At 41.1% G+C, this 14,592-nt stretch overlaps 1 protein-coding gene across 3 annotated transcripts in view; it reads right to left on the bottom strand.

Annotated features, from left to right (window-relative positions):
* The window catches only part of CCSER2 (coiled-coil serine rich protein 2), a 191,114-nt gene extending 180,163 nt beyond the window's left edge, over nucleotides 1–10,951 (bottom strand). For all 3 annotated transcript variants that reach the window (XM_027590133.2, XM_027590117.1, XM_027590166.1), the window contains exon 1: nucleotides 10,734–10,951. The gene's annotated coding sequence lies outside the window, so the exon portion shown is untranslated. The remainder of the gene's footprint in view (nucleotides 1–10,733) is intronic.
* Nucleotides 10,952–14,592: the final 3,641 nt, after the last annotated feature.

Here is a 14,592-nt window from a genome sequence, read left to right as displayed (position 1 = left end):
ACAGCAAACAGAGTAAAATACAGCAAGTACTACAACAAAATAACGGCAAAATGTTACAGAAATACAGGTAACAAAGAGTACCATGGAGGATGGATAGAGGAGGCGTGGTAAAAATATGCCTAGAAGCTTTCCTAGAAGAGGAGACTTTTATTTGGGTTTTTAAAAAGATGAACTGATTTATTAGCAAAGTAGCTAAAAAGTTGGATAGCATTCCGGAAAAAGGAATATTATGTGCAAAAGCATAGAGATGTCAAAGAGTTTCTCATCTTCATGGAACCATGACAGAAGATAAGGGCCACAGCAAATGGAGGACTTTTCTGTACACAGACAGCAAATCTGACCATTATCCTGTGATAAGAAACATCAGATATGCATTAGAACCCAGTAAGGAGCACTGCAAATCCCCTAAAGCAGATTGCAGGTGTAGGCAAGAGGTGGGCAAGAAGCAAAAAAAAAGGTGTCTGACTTCCGAAGACAACAGAAAGCCACAAAAGATTTTTAAGCAACAATAAGACCTTATCAGATCTGTGTTTCAGAAATTCAAAAGTCAGTAGTATGGATAAGTGGCTAAGGGATGAAAATCAAACCAATGAAGAAGATTAAAAAGCAATTGCAGTAATGCTTCAGCACTAAATATTGACAACTACTTACTCAAACATAAATGAACCACAGAAGGAGGCATATAAAGTAACGTAACTGTAATATGGGCTTTCAACATAAGTTTGTGAAGTCATCTCAAACATCAATTCAGTAATCAGAAGCAATTACAGAAAAAGTGTGGTCAGGTACATTAGAAAAAAAAAAGGAAAAAGAATGGCCATCAAATCTTTCTCTTAAAAATACTTCACTTACACTTTATGAAGTTTTTTTTTAATTAACTATTTTTTTTCCTTTTTTAAAAAGATACTTCACAGTGGAACTACCATATCAGACAGAGATTACCAAAACAGAATTTAGAACCACAGGCCAAGCACTCTGCAAAACTGCTGAGAACGATAAACAGGGAGAAGTTACCAGACAAAAATAGGTTAGCAAAACAAAACAAACAAAAAAACACAATCTTTGTTACTCACATATAAAAACTAGTTTTGAACTGATAAAAATTTGCCAAATTGGGGGTAGAAGTTATTCTTTAACACCTCTCCCCACTAGCCACTGTCTTAATTTGAAAGAAATAGGTCAATACATAAGGACATATATATGACAATGATGGACCCTGGGTTCTCAGACTAGGATTAAATTAATTTCATTTATTTTTCAAAGAAATAGCTCCTTCAATTTTCTTCTCTCTCTACTGGATCATTACATCAGCTATAAATATTTTTCTATTTACTCAAATATACTAGAAAAGCACCCATCTTTAAAAAAACAATTCCTTGACTCCACATCCCCTCTAGCTATCGCCGTTTTTCTCATCTTCAGTTTATAGCAAACTCCTTGAAAGAATTAGTTGTCTCCATCCTCTCCTACAGTTCTCTCTTAAACCCCCTCCAATGAAGTTTTCATCACCACTAATCCACCAGGAACTTGTTACAGTCACTAATGATTTTCATATTGCTAAATCTAGCAATCTGGTCATATCCTAGTCCTGGATCTAATAACATCTGACACAGCTATTCACTCACTCCCTCCTTCTTTTTTTTTTTTTTTTTTTTTTTTTTTAAGATTTTATTTATTTATTTGACAGAGAGAGAGACAGAGAGAGGGGGAACACAAGCAGGGGGAGTGGGAGAGGAAGAAGCAGGCCTCCCGCAGAACAGGGAGCCCGATGTGGGGCTCAATCCCAGGACCCTGGGATCATGACCTGAGCCGAAGGCAGAACGCTTAACGAACTGAGCCACCCAGGTGCCCCTCACTCCCTCCTTCTTAAAACATTTACTTGGCTTCAGGGATACCATTCACTCTTTTTTTTTTTTTTAATAATTTTTTATTGTTATGTTAGTCACCATATATTACATCATTAGTTTTTGATGTAGTGTTCCATGATTCATTGTTTGTGCATAACACCCACTGCTCCACGCAGAACGTGCCCTCTTTAATACCCATCACCAGGCTAACCCATCCCCCCACCCTCCTCCCCTCTAGAACCCTCAGTTTGTTTTTCAGAGTCCATCGTCTCTCATGGTTCGTCTCCCCCTCCGACTTACTCCCCTTCATTCTTTCCCTCCTGCTATCTTCTTCTTTTTTTTTTCTTAACATATATTGCATTATTTGTACCATTCACTCTTAATTCTCCTCCTTCGTGGAGTGCTTCTTACTCTTACTCTCTCAGCTCTAGCTCTTCCTTTCCCTCTCCCTTTCCCTGTCAACATTACAGGACCCTAAGGCAAAATCTTTGGGCTTATTCAGCCACACTTCCTTTCTAGATTATCCTAATCAGTTCCCAGGGTATTAAACACTATCTCTATGTCAATGACTGGAAATACGTATCTCCAGCCCAGACCTCTGGCCTGAACTGCAGACTCCTGTATACCTGTTGTCTGGAAAGTATCTCCACTTGAATTGCTAATTTATCATGTCCAAAATTAAACTCATTATTTCCCACCTGCTTCTCCTGAAGTCTTCCTCATCTTGATAAACGGCCATTCCATTCTTCCACTTGTTCAGGACAAAACCGACAAATGGCCACATCCAATCCACCATCAGATTTTGTTGGCTTTGCTTTCAAAATGTATACAGATTATGAGCACTTCTCCCAATCCCTGCCTAAAATCACTTTCATCTCCCAGCTTGAATTGCTGCTGGAGCCTCCTGAATGATCTCATTATACCTAGCCTCAGATATTCTCTACAAAACTGTTGAGAGGTCTATTTAAAACAAGTCAAAACCTTTCAGTGCTTCCCACCTTCAGAGTAAAAGCTAATGTCCCACTGGCCTACAAGGCCATATATGATCTATCATATACCCCTCTCCCAGTACTGCCTATGCCCCCCCACCTCATCTTCCACTAATCATTCCCCTCAATGCCTCCACTGACCTACTTGCCACTCCTCAAACAAAACAAGCATGCTTCAGCTACAAGATATTTGCACGCCTTTCATCTTCCTCAAACACTCTCCCTTAATACCTGCAAAGATTAAATCACAATCTCACTTCTTCCATATAACTGCTCAAATATCATTCATCATTGCAGCCTTCTCTACCGTCTTACATAACACAGCAGCATCCTCCTTGCATCCTCTCTGCCTTATTCTGCTTTTTCTCCACAGCACTGTATTAATTGACATATTACATATATACTTCTCTATTTTCTGTATCTTGTCATTGGAATGAAAGTTCCACAGGGCAAAAAATATGTTTTCTTCACTGCACTATTATTAGCAAGGGCTTAGTGGGTATTTCTTGAATGGATGGATGGCATGAATCAGGAAAATCTAGACTCAGGATCTGGTCTCAAAGACTGGGTTGAGGGAATTTATACAGCAGAACTTCTCAAGGCCTGGGAAAATGCTGACTGCCAAAAGCAACCATGAAATGAAGAAAATAAACCTGAGAAAATTTTTAAAAATAAAAATAAAAGGAAAAAGAAGAAGAAGAAAAAAATGGCCATCTCTGCCTCCCCACTCCCTGGATATGTTTCCTATAACCTGGCCTACAAACTCAGACCAAAACATCACCAGACCCATTCTACACTTAAATAGCTGTTACAAATAGTTCCTGCCTTTCTAAAGTATGATTGTCAGTGAAAACTGTAATTGCCAACCCCAACACTGCCTGCCAAGACATAATGGTCAGAGAAAGCTCTCAAATTTCCCCAAAGCACTCAGGCTGCAACCAAATATCATTAATATGATGACAACAAAATTCAAAGTACCTTCTGGTGTCTGCCTAAGTTAGCTGTGCCTAGTGTATTCTCTAGGGGCTCTGTCATCAAGATTATGGTATCTTGGTATGGGGGGAGGGGTGCGTTTGAGGAAGCTAGGGGGAGGACAGTGAGAAAGGCAGAGGAGAGGGAGAGGGAGAGGGGGAGGGAGGGAGGGGAAGGAGAGAGAAGTGGAGGGGGGAGAGAGAGAGAGAGAATAAATGGGAATTAATTCAAAGAAATAGGGCCTAAATTTATTTAAGTAGATTGCCAGGGAATGAAAAGCATCTACTAAGCTATAAGACATCACATTACAGAAGGACCAAAACCCTGAGACATTCACATTCCTCAGCTAAAAAGCTGTCTTGCATCTCCCATTCCCACACACAGAACTGAAGATATGGGGTAGGGGGCCATGACAAATTGGACAGTTGGGAGCAGTGACTGGGGTGAAGAGTGTGGTAACAACTACAGAAAAGAAGGGAAGAGAAAAGTAATACCCATTTTTTTTTCTCTTTTTCCCCTTCCTATTGTACTTACCAAGTATAGAAACCAGATAGATGAAAACCGGGAAGAAGGCAGAGAGTGAAGAATGAGGATGCTCTGAAGCAAATAACAGCAGAAGAAATCAAGCACAAATTCCTTTTCTAAGTGGCTCTTTGAAAACCAGTCATATGAAGTAAGTTAGGAACTGACCAAGGAAATTTAAAACAAGCCCCCACACCTTAGATAACTACAGAACTGTACAAAGAGAACAGAGATTCTTAACTATTTGGAATGATGGTCCTGGGGCATTTTTAAGATCAACAATCCTCAAAGATGACCCAATTATATTCAAACTGATCAACATGGAAAAGTAAACAGGTGAAAAAACTTCAGCTTTCATGGATCCAGTCTTTAAGAATCCTCTGGCTCCTCAAGGTTCTAAATCTCAAAACAACCAATCAGAAGTCTTGAAAGTCAGAGAAGTAACTGGGGGAACATTCAAAAGCAATCAACTCAGCAGAGAAGAGCTGAAAACTCACAGATTACACCTAACATACTCTGATTTGTCAACTCACTTAAAAAGGAAGGAGAGTTCTGAGTGGTTGCTCTCCATAGGCTGAGTCACATCCCAGCATCAGCACAGTAGCAAGTGTGTCAGACGCTAAAAGAAGCAGGAAACCACAGGATGCTCTGAGAAAGGTATGGGAGGAAAAAGTCAGTAACAAAGTAAAGACAACTTAGCCGTACATAACTGCTGGTCAGCAGCATATCACTGCTAGGACACAACAACTAGAATTGTTTGTAGCCTAAAGTGGCATTCTGTATTTGCGTCTGTGCTAATACTTCCCTCTCCTTAACACTCCTCCCCAGTCTGGCACTGAAGGCTCTCCCCGCTCCCCCCTGACAGCTGCCACTTTTTAGATCTCCTCTCCTCCAGGCACTACTTGATTTAGGTGATTTGGTGTTTCCCACCCCCAATTCAGTCTTCTGCCCTCTTCCTGTATTAGCTCATCCTGTATTAGAACATGCCTTCTACTCAGTCCCTGTCTTTGAAAAGCACATAATCCAGTGGGGCAGGTAGATGCGTCACTAGATTAGGTACAATACATCACAGTCAGTTCCATGAAAGAAATACAACCAAGTGCTAGAAGCAGATATTTATCTGTCATTACCCTACTCCATATCTTTCAAATCAACACTCCAGCTTCCCACTCTCTTGTAAATCAGTTACTCAGTCCTGTATCTTTCCATAATATCCCCTGATCTCCAAATTCACTTTGCATTTCAGGCTTCATTTCTCATATGACCTATTCAACTACTTCCTATCAGAAACACAATTCAATATACTTCCACACTGCCACATCAGCCAACTCCCTAAATGACATACCCTATCATCCCCTTGCTTTGAAACATCTAATATCTTTCCAATGCCTACAAGATAAAGTTCAAATCCTTAGCACAGAAAATAAGATAATACAGTTCTCAAACAGAGCCTTTTAAAAGTAGGCAGATGGAGTTCCAGTTCCACTGTTCATTAGCTGTGTTACCTTTGCCAGGTCATTTTACCTCTCTAAGTTTCCTCATTTACAAAGTGAGGGTATAAAAACAACCTACTCATGGTTGTTAGGAGAATGAAGTAAGCAACTCCATGCCAAGTACCCGCACAGTATCCAGCATTCAACTAATGTTAACTACTACCCTGGGATATCTCATCTGTCTAGAATGTCTCACTCATCAAAGGAAGCAGATAACCAAAGTTTTACTCTCATATACTTTAGAATGATTAACAATAAGAGTTAAATCAGAAATGACCTTCTCGTTAACAATGAACCAACAAAAACTTCAATTAACCAAAATATGCTTTCCTGAAATTTTCGTTTGTTGAAATTTACTATAATTTATTTAAAAACAAGTATCCATTTATTAAAAAAAATAACTAGATTACTTATGTTTGGTTTTCTATTCAAGTTCAGGAAGGAAAAAAACAGCTGCTTACCAATAGAAACTCAGATATCTCTAAGAATGTGATTCTCTATAGTATAAAATCCACATAAACTAAATTCAATCTCAATTGCATATATAATTTTCTAAAGATATATACATATAACAAAACAAACTCTAGAAGCTTAAGAAAATAAAAGTGTATATCAGACAGATTGTGGAGTGACATTCATTCTTAGACCTCACAATCAAAAAGATGAAATCACAAAAATTTTTTGTAAGTCAGTGGTTTAAATAATTTTAAGAACTGCCAAGTCCACAATAATAACAACAGATCAGATACATATTTTAAGAGGTTCATATATTTATGATGTTAAGTGTTAATGAAAATTGGTAAAAAGGTTCCAATAAATTTATGGGCAAAAGACAATTCATACAAAGGAGAAGGTAAAACTAGAAAAATACTGCATTTGCTTTTCTATTGTGGATAGTGATGTTAGACAGTAGATGCCCTTACACCTGTTTTTAAAAAACAAACTTTTTTTTAAAGATTTTATTTATATTTGAGAGAGAAAGAGATAGTGAGAGAGAGCATGAGCAGGAGGGAGAGGGAGAAGCAGGCTCACCATTGAGCAACGAGCCCAATGTGGGGCTCAATCCCCAAACCCTGGGATCATGACCTGAGCCGAAGGCAAATGCTTAACTGACTGAGCCACCCAGGCGCCCCTAATTTTTTTTTTTAAGATTTTATTTATTTATTTGACAGAGAGACAGCGAGAGGGAACACAAGCAGGGGGAAAGGGAGAGGGAGAAGCAGGCTTCCCGCCGAGCAGGGAGCCCGAAGTGGGACTCGATCCCAGGACCCTGGGATCATGACCTGAGCCGAAGGCAAATGCTTAACTGACTGAGCCACCCAGCCACCCCTAAAACACAAATTTTAAAAACAAAAACCTATGAAAGTAAGCATCTGCCTTCGGCTCAGGTCATGATCCCAGGGCCCTGGGATCAAGCTGCATCTGGGTCCCTGCTCAGCGGGAAGCCTGCTTCTCCCTCTCCCACTCTCCCTGCTTGTGTTCCCTCTCTCGCTATGTCTCTCTCTGTCAAATAAATAAATAAAATCTTAAAAAAAAAATTATGATGAAACTGGTCAACCAAACTGCAGGAGGCAGCGTAAATCAATAAAAAAAAAAAATTCAGAAATAAATTCGGCAATATTTTTCAAAAGTGACAAAAACCTTCATACCCTTTGACCTTGAAATTCCCCCTCCTGGGTCTTTAGCCTAAAATAAAGAAGCAAAACATCACAGCTATATGATAACTGCATTACTTGCAAAACAAGAAACAACTCAGATGTCCAACTATTAAAAATAAGTAACTCAGTTCACTGTAACATGTATAATTTAAGTGTACAAAAATTATAGCAAAAAGAAAACATTAAATATGAAAACAAATATTAAACATTATATTTATGCTTTGATTATAGTATAAAATAGTATAGTATAAAATCACATATATACGGTAAGAATTAAATGAGAAGAAAAACTAAACGTTTATTTTTTTTCTTATGTGCTATTGATCAGGCCCACTACAATAAGTACACATTTCAAAACTGGCTTTTCAGAGGCATAAAGCCACAACTGTCCACTTTTTTCCCCAAAAAAACCTATCACAGAGGAGTAATCAGATAGGCTCTTCTCACATACAGACTAGCCATACATGTAATTTTAGCCATGCTACTAACCATCTGTAACCTTATTATATTAAAATCTCATTTTACCATCAAAACGTAACTGTATATGGAATCTCCATATGGTGAGCAGAAGCCACTTGTTATGGGGCATCTGGAAAGACGGCCCCAAGCACTGAGGTTAAAAACTATCCAGCCAATGGAGTAGTGAAGGTCAGGTTTCTCCTCTATCCCCAAATGAATAATCATGTTTCTCATCACTCAAGGGCTCTAAGTTCCTAAGAATGGCAGCTAAGCATTCATAGAGGGAGAAAATACAAGCTGATTTGTTCTCCCTCTGAAAATTGGCAGCTTCCTCATTTTCCCCACAAGCACCATGAAGTAATGAAAAATACACAAGCATGAGGTCAGGAGATGTGGGGTACGACTGACTCTAAGCAACCTCAAACAAGGCACTTACCTTTCGAGCTTTAGTTGTTTAATGGGTAAAATTTTTACAGCTGAACCAAATAATGTACTAATTCCTTCAAATTCAACATTCTATTTATAGACCCCCCTTTACTAACACATGTCTATGACTTTCAAAACCTTCCACTCAGATTTCAGAACGATTATTAAGACTTAGAATTAGGAAAATGGGAGCAAACATAAAATACAGATAGTCAAAATTGTATCCCAGGTCTGTCCCTTTCTACCTGCATGACCTTGGGCAATTTACTTTGCCTCAAAATAAAGTCCTAAAATCAACGAAGCTGCAATCCTTACTGGCCATGCCTTTTTTAATCTTGCATCATAAAATGTATTGGTTTTTCACTGTCATAACTGGGGTTTCATTCCCAACCAACAACAATTTTGACTGTGTTCTTGGAAATTTAAAAGTACCTTGCACATCCATCTTTTCCATGTTTTCTGATATTGAAAGAGATAGTTAACAAAGTTTGCCTATCCTCAACCTATATTCAGGATTAAGAGCATTTCTCAAAAATGTATTCAATAAACAGTTGAGTACCTGACTACATAACAGTATATGCTAGAGTTGCAAAGGTCCTTCCCTGAAGAAACCCAAAAGTCTAATGGAGACAGACATATAAACAAATCATTACTAACTGACAAATGCTAAATGCAGAATATATGATGTGCTATATTGGATCAGTCAAGACAAGGGGGATAAGATGTCTGGACCATTTTCACAGTTGATATTTTCAGTAGGTCTTGAAGAGCAAATTGTTTATTAGGTAGAGAAGAATTCTCAACAGAGGGAACAATGTAAAACCACAAAGGAAGATGTCATCCTCAGAGAACTCTTATGTAGTCTTTGTATGGAAAGGCAGGCAAAATGGTAGAAATGAAATCAGAAACACAAGTTATCAGAAATTGTGAAGGACTTCGACTTTTATCAAACACAGATTATGGAGAGTCACTAACGGACTCAATAACTATACTGAGTCATGGATGGAAGCAAAGTCCCCTTCTTCTAGCATACAGTCAAAGGAGTTGAGTCAAAGCAACAAACAAAAAAAAATGCAGGTCTCAATATGGAAATAGAGAATAAATGGTTGGTTGTTGCTGTTTTTCAAATGGAGAGTTCCTGCACTTCGGATGGCTTCTAGCAGTTTCTTACTACAGCATATTAATACCACACTGAAGTGAAAGAGTATGAATTATGGCTAAAGGATTCAAGAAAGTGTGTGTATTTTTACCTAAAGATTCTTTGAAGTCAATGTTGTTGAGAACACTAAAGAAAACAATGAAATAATACTTAGCTTAAAAAATCACAAGAGGCAAACAGTAATAATGTCTGAGAAGACTGACTTCAGGTAAACATTCAGGAATGTTTAAATACTTGTCATATATTGATTGCAGATAAGACATGTTTTGTGCAGAAGGGTATCTTAAATTCCTTTTGGTTAAAGAAGAGCTGCCACCACTAAAATCTTTAGCCTAAAAGATGATGGTTTTTTTTAACTGGCAAAATTAATGCTCAGAAAAAAAGGAGAAAAGGAATGCCTTCTCAAATGACTACTCTGAAAAGACTAAAACTCAATTTTTATCTCACCAATGGGAGCAAAACATCCACATTTCAATCTGGGACCACGAAGAGTCCCTGAATCAGTAATTTCCACACTGCTAAGGCCTAGTCTTGGAACTGCAAGCCTAACTGGCTGGGTAGCCTACAAAGATGAATTTGCAATTATTGAAATTCAAATTCAAGCTTAGCCACCGACGACTACCTCAAAGGAATCATTCTTCCTTTTACTATGATAAAAAAAAAAAACTAGGAGCATAAAAAACAAATACATGTATAAAAACAGCAGATGTCAAAAGGAGAGAGAAGCACCATCTGAACCTGTGACAACGGTGTGGTCCACCAAAGTTTGATCTCAGGATGTGTTTTAGGGTGTGTCTTTGTTTTGGCCCAGTAATTAAAAAAAAAAAAAACAAAAACCGTCACTGGGGCACCCGGGTACTTTCCCCTGTCAACCCTCACAAGCATCCTGGCCCTGAAATCCCTGGGTAACTTGGCCTCGCCCTGAGTCCTCCTGAGAGAAAGGCACAGCCCCAGCGCCCGAGGCCCCCGGCGCGCCTGTCACAGCCCGGGGGCGGGGGGCGTCCGGCCTCCAGGCTCCACGCTCGCCCCTCCTCAGGCGGCTCGCGGGGAGCTCAAGAAGGTGCCGGGAGGGCGGGAGGCCGGAGAGCGTCACTGCCTCACCCCAGGTGCCTGGGCCCGAGACCTGCCGCGCCCCCAGCCCTGGACAGTCGCGGACGCCAGCCCCGCCCCGACTCCGGCCCCGGCCCTCTCCCGACCCCGACTCTCACCGTGGGGAGGTCACGCTGCCTCCTCTGCTGCGGCCCGACTGCGGGCCGCCCAGTGACCCACGGGTCCAAGGACTGCAGGTGAGGCGAGGGACTGCCCGTCACATCCCCGCCGGCATCGCCGCGGAACCCGCAGCAGCCAGCATCGCGCCCGCGGCCTGAGGGAGCGCCTGACTCCAGAGACACCGCGCCCCCTCCCTGGGCCTGCGCCCGCCCTGGACTCCGCCCTCCAGGGCCCGCGCACCGCGCGCGCGCAACCCCGCCCCCGGGACCCCCGTGCGCAGGCGCAAACCCCACGGGGCCAGGCTCCGCCTTCAGACCCGCCCCCACCGCCTGACTCTAGCCTCAGCCCACCTCTGGCCCCGCCCCCACCCGCGCCGGCCTTTCCCAGGCTCCGCCCCTACCTAGGGACCCGCTCCCCCCTCCCCTGACCTTGCCTCTCTGCCCCCTGACTCAGGTGTCTGCTAGGCTGGACCCGTGACGCCCGCACCGCGTCGGACCTCAGCTTTAGCCGGCACCTTGAACTAATAACATTTGCTGCTTGACCGCGGTCAAACTTGTCAACTCCACCTCCTGACCCCGAGAAGTTGATAGTCTGAGCTTCAGGACTGACGTGGGCTCCTCTCCCACCTTTTCAGTGGTGTGAGCATCTCCAGTATTTGTGTCCATCCCTGTTCCCTGCCCTCCCTTGCTCTGGGCCATGCCTGAACCATACACCCAACCCACCACACCAAAACACGGGGTCTTGCTGAGGCTGAGGGGAAGGAAGAGGCACCCCCAAGTGCTGAGATTTGCAGCATCTTCCATGGCACCATCAATCTGAGTTCCCATTGCCAGGAATCGGTTCCTACTTCCCGTTGGAACTTCCATCACCCACAAGCCTTCTTCCATTCCTTTCTAGTGCTCTTACCCTGGAGGTCTCCGAGGTCTGGCTGAGTGTTAAAGCCTGCAAGCTACATGTGGCAAATAGACTAGCTGCTCAGTGAAATCCTTGTGGGCCACACTTATCAACAGCTCAACTGCAATAAATAACATTTAAGGAGAATTCTATTGTTTATTGATTGTTCTTAAAAGTATAGTATACATATTTAGGGGAAAACCATAAATATATATCTCTTAAGTATCTTAAAGCTCTGTAACTCCTTTCGTCTCTGCTTTTTCTCAGGTTAGGACTGTCCAATATTTTAAATAGCTTTGGATTTTTTCCTCCAGACTTTGACATTATAATTGGTCTTATACAGTATAAGTTTTCTTATAATTATATGTTTACCACTTTTCCTTACTATTTATCGCATTTCATATTTGTTCAGGGATCATACTCCATTTTCTTGAAGTATATCCTTTAAAAGTTATTTTAGGTGAAGTTCATTAATAGTAAATTCTGTTATTTTTTTAGTATGAAATATTTTAGTTTATTTCATTCTTGAATTTAACATTAAGCTGGGGGTAAAGTTTAGTGTGAGAATCTTCTCTCTTAAACCTTTGGTGATATTATTCTGTATTCTAACTTTCACTGTTGATAATATTTTATTGATTTCTTATTATCTGGGGGTAAACTGTCTATACACTCTGGATGTTTTAAGATAGCTTTGATTTTAACATTCTGTAGTTTTATTATTATGTGGTTTTCAATGGATTTCATCTTATTTATATTGTGCAGTGTTTATTGTGCTTCCTGAAACTATAAATTGAAGTCTATCATCATTTCTGGGTAAAAAGAGAGATTTATTTATTTATTTATTCATTTTTAAAGATTTTATTTATTTGAGAGAGGGCATGAGCACTAGCATGAGCAGGGGGAGGGGCAGAGGGAGAGGCAGACTCCCCACTGAACAAGTAGCCTGACTCAGGGCTAGATCCCAGGACTCTGAGTTCATGACTGGAGCTGAAGGTAGACGCTTAACTGACTGAGTCACCCAGGTGCCCCAAGAGAGTATTTTTTTAAAGTCCATCCTTTCCTCACAGATTCTGATGTAATTTAATGTTTGGGTCCAAGAGCGAATGGTGAAGAAAGAATTCTTGAGATGTTTTTGGTGCAAAAAGGTGGTTTTTATTAAAGCACAGGACAAGACCCCTGGGCAGAAAAAGCTGCATTATAAGTCTGAGGAATGACTGATTATATAGGGTTTCTTATTCTATGGAGGGGGAAGATGATGTTAGGGCTCCAGGAAATTGAATCTATAGGTTCCTGGAGGTCTGGCTATGATTAAGATTGTGTTTTTCTTGTAAATCATTAAGACAGTGATGAACTGGTAGAATTTCATGTCCTACATGACTGTGATCTTTATCATTTCACCATTTGTTTTTCCTTTCTTTGTTCTTGGTCAGTCATAAGTGCCTGAGGAATGTCACACATATCCCACTGCCACCTTGGGGGTGGGGGCATGTATGTAGAGTGTCAGTTTGCCTTTTGCCATTATCTTGCCTTTTGTTATCTTATTTTCCCCCCTGAACAATTTTGACCCTTAAATCTTTAAGACTGTTGAAGGTGGAAGATCTCATCTTCTGTAGCTTCTTTCTGCTAAACAGGGGCAAAGAGATGTCCCTACCTATGGGTCAACATCAGTCAGGGCATGTATAGGGGAGTTATGAAAGGTGGAGGCAGCTGAGTCCAATGTGGACAGCAAAGAAGTATCTCTGTGGGTGGTAAGGCCATCTCTCTATGTGAAGTTATTATAGCGACGGAGTCTCAGCACCAAACAGAGAAACTTTGAAAAAGGCAATATATTAAAATTAAAATGGCTATAAGGATGAGAAGTCCAACAAAGAGACCCTTAATAGTCAACCATAGTCCTTCCCCAAACCAGGAACTTAACCAATTATTGAAAGAGAGGGAAGGATTTTGTAGAGCCTTAAGTTGGGTATTCATATCTTTTAGTAGTCCTGTGACATTTTTGTGATGATCTGGGATGTATACAAAGCACTCTGTTTTAATAATGACACATGTACCTCCTTATGCCACGGTTAGGACATCTAAAGCCATTCTATTTTGTAGAACCACTTTGTGCATTTGTGTGACTTTAGTAACAAGTAAGGAGATGCTGTCTTGTGAATCACTGAGTGCCTTCATGGTGTACTTATTGAGGGCTTAGATATGCCAAATTGTGCTTTCTAATCCTACAGATGGAACAACAATGGATACTAAATGGTCATACCATTGAAAACCGATCATGTTCATCTGTGTTTTAAATTGGGAAGATTATGGGGCACCTGGGTGGCACAGTCATTAAGCATCTGACTTCAGCTCAGGTCAGGATCCCAGGGTCCTGGGATCGAGCCCCGCACTGGGCTCCCTGCTCCGCGGAAAGCCTGCTTCTCCCTCTCCCACTCCCCCTGCTTGTGTTCCCTCTCTCGCTATGTCTCTCTCTCCATGTCAAATAAATAAAATCTTTAAAAAAAAGAAAATTAGGAAGATTAGGGGTGCCTGGGTGACTCAGTCAGTTAAGTGCCTTTGGCTCTGGTTATGATCCCAGGGTTCTGAATCAAGACCCCATCGGGCTCCTTGCTCAGCGGGGAGCCTGCTTTTCCCTCTCCTTCTGTCTGCCACTCCCCCTGCTTGCACTCTCTCTCTCTCTGTCAAATAAATAAATAAATAAAATCTTAAAAATAAATAAATAAATTGGGAAGATTAGCTGGGGTAGTGATGGTTTTGATAATGTGCACATGAATCCAGGTAAAACCTAAGGTGCAATGGCCTATCCACCCTGGAGGAAGCCAGGGCCATAGGTTAGTTCCACATAACCATTGGGTTCCATTTGGAGCTAGCCATCCAATTCCAGGTCGCCTTATCCAATCAGTAGCAAACCAGTCAGTAGTCTGGAGCGCAATGATCAGAGAACATGTTTCCAATGATAGTCATCCT

Source organism: Zalophus californianus, chromosome 15, assembly GCF_009762305.2.
Source record: "Zalophus californianus isolate mZalCal1 chromosome 15, mZalCal1.pri.v2, whole genome shotgun sequence".
NCBI lineage: Eukaryota > Metazoa > Chordata > Mammalia > Carnivora > Otariidae > Zalophus > Zalophus californianus.
The sequence above is the reverse complement of the archived record's forward strand: the minus strand, read 5'-3'. Positions and strand labels throughout refer to the sequence as shown.